This window comes from Cryptomeria japonica, unplaced genomic scaffold (assembly GCF_030272615.1).
Source record: "Cryptomeria japonica unplaced genomic scaffold, Sugi_1.0 HiC_scaffold_196, whole genome shotgun sequence".
Lineage (NCBI taxonomy): Eukaryota > Viridiplantae > Streptophyta > Pinopsida > Cupressales > Cupressaceae > Cryptomeria > Cryptomeria japonica.
This window is the reverse complement of record NW_026729018.1, coordinates 32,802-35,334: the sequence shown is the minus strand read 5'-3', so window position 1 is coordinate 35,334 and position 2,533 is coordinate 32,802. Positions and strand designations below refer to the sequence as shown.

The 2,533-nt window shown below is 63.3% G+C and overlaps 1 non-coding gene across 1 annotated transcript; it reads right to left on the bottom strand.

Moving 5' to 3' along the window:
* Positions 1–1,696: 1,696 nt before the first annotated feature.
* Positions 1,697–1,815, bottom strand: LOC131868169 (5S ribosomal RNA). The gene has a single exon (XR_009366660.1). It is a non-coding gene; the product is annotated as a 5S ribosomal RNA (ribosomal RNA).
* Positions 1,816–2,533: the final 718 nt, after the last annotated feature.

The following is a 2,533-nucleotide window of genomic DNA, read 5'->3' as shown; positions in this document are numbered from 1 at the left end:
CCCTGGTGGGCACCATGGTGCGCACCAAGGAGCGCTCCGAAGTGTGCTCCAAGGTGCGGCGTGCACGAAGTCGGAGCCCGGTTTGCCCCGGGTGCGCACCTCGCGTGCACCTTCGGCGGGGTTGCGCGCCCTGGTGGGCACCATGGTGCGCACCAAGGAGCGCTCCGAAGTGTGCTCCAAGGTGCGGCGTGCACGAAGTCGGAGCCCGGTTTGCCCCGGGTGCGCACCTCGCGTGCACCTTCGCCGCGGTGGGCACCATGGCGTGCACGAAGTCGGAGCCCGGTTTGCCCCGGGTGCGCACCTCGCGTGCACCTTCGCCGGGGTGGGCACCTCGGCTGGGTTGCGCGCCCTGGTGCGCACCAAGGAGCGCTCCGAAGTGTGCTCCAAGGTGCGGCGTGCACGAAGTCGGAGCCCGGTTTGCCCCGGGTGCGCACCTCGCGTGCACCTTCGCCAGGGTGGGCACCTCGGTGCGCACACCTTCTCAATGTTTTCTTGCCTTTTCTGGAAATTGGTGAAGGCAGCGCATCAAAGGTGCGCACCTCGGTGTGCTCCGAGGTGCGAACCCGAGAGCGCTCCGAGGTGCCCACGAAGTCGAAAGTCGGGTTAATTGCATTGTTTTCCCCGGGTGCGCTCCGAGGTGCGCAACATCGGCGCGCACCAAGGAGGGCTCCGAAGTGTGCTCCAAGGTGCGCACGATGGCGTGCACCTCTGGTGCGCACGATTCGGAGCTCGGTTTGACCGGGGTGCGCACACCTTGGCTGGGTTGCGCACCTTTTGTGCGCTCCAAGGTGCGCACGAAGTCGGAGCTCGGTTTGCCCCGGGTGCGCACCTTCGCCAGGGTGCGCACCTTGATGCGCACGCCTTGGCTGGGCTGCGCACCTTGGTGGGCGCCATGGTGCGCACCTTTCGTGCGCTCCAAGGTGCGCACGAAGTCGGAGCTCGGTTTGCCCCGGGTGCGCACCTTGGTGGGCGCCATGGTGCACTCCGAGGTGCCCAAGATTGGTGCGCACCAAGGAGCGCTCCGAAGTGCGCTCCAAGGTGCGCGCGAAGTCGAAAGTTGGGTTAATTGTCCGGTTTGCCTCGGGTGCGCACCTTGCGTGCACCTTCGCCAGGGTGGGCGCCTTGGTGCGCACACCTTGGCTGGGCTGCGCACACCTTGGCACCCGCGTTTCCTTCATTTTAAATTTTTTTTTTTTACAATCTCTCAAGTGGGAAATTCTATAATCTCAACTTTTTTTGCCTTTTCAGGAAACTTTTGAATGGAGCGCATCATTGGTGCGCTCCGAAGTGTGCTCCAAAGCTCTCTCCAGCTGCGTGCACCTGCCCCGGCCGCGCACCCGGCCCCGCCCAGCTTCGCTCACCTGTCCCGGGCGTCTGGTGCGGAACCTTAGAGTAAGAAACATCACCGTGCACCTTGGCCAACGTGCGCGACTCGACCGAGCGCGCACTGGCCGAGGTGCACACCGATTTCACCTGGGTGCGCGCGCAGCACCTCGGGCGCACCGGGGTGCGCGCACAACGCCCGGGTTGCACCGTGGCCTGTGTGCTCGGGGCGCCTCGGGTGCGCGCTCGGTGTCGCCCCCGCGCGCGCGGTAGTGCGGGCAGCGCACCCCGGCCCGGCCCGGCCCCGACGAGAACGCAAACGGGCAAAAGGTTTATTCAAATAGCATTGCGACGCCCGGCGAAAAACTAAAAAAGGGTGCAACACCGGGACTTCCCGGGAGGTCACCCATCCCAGTACTACTCCGGCCCAAGCGCGCTTAACTGCGGAGTTCTGATGGGATCCGGTGCACTAACGCTGGTATGATCGCACCCGTTATGAGCTTGTCGCAGTGTGTACTTAGCAAACCGCGACCCACGTGCGAATCCACCCCGGCCACCCACCCCCGTCGAGGTGCACACCCTCCCTCGCGAAGTGCGCCCCGTTCGCCAAGTGTGAGCCCTGCCCGGGTGCGCGCACCTTGCTAGGGCGTCGGGTGTGCACCCGGCCCGGCCTACGTGCGTGCACCTGGAGGGGGCGTCGTGTGCGTGCAGTGTCCCGTCTGCAACGCGGTGCCCACACACCACCTCGGGCGCAACGACCTGCGCTCACATGTGGGCCGAGTGCACCTTGGTGCATGTTTGGGGCGCCTCGGGTGCACGCTCGATCTTGCCCCGGTGCACCAAGGCGCTCGGTTTGCCCCGGGTGCGCACTTGGTGCAAGGTGGGCACCCAAAATAGGGATCAAGCACCAAAACACAAGTTTCGGGATGCAAAATGGGACCCAAGGACCACAAATGCGTTCCAAGACCCATGATGGGTCCACGAGAACAAAAATGTGTTCCGAGACTTAATAAACAAATATTGGGTTTTAGGAGAAGAAACATGCTCTGATGCCCAAAACGAGAATCGACCCCGAAAAGGCCACAGGCCAAAAGTGGGATGCGAGACAAAAAAAAATGGGACCCGAGGACCAAAATTGGGTTCCCAGGTCGAAGACAGGGCAACCGGACAAGAAACGACCTCTAAGGCTCGAAATGAGTCCCGACGACTA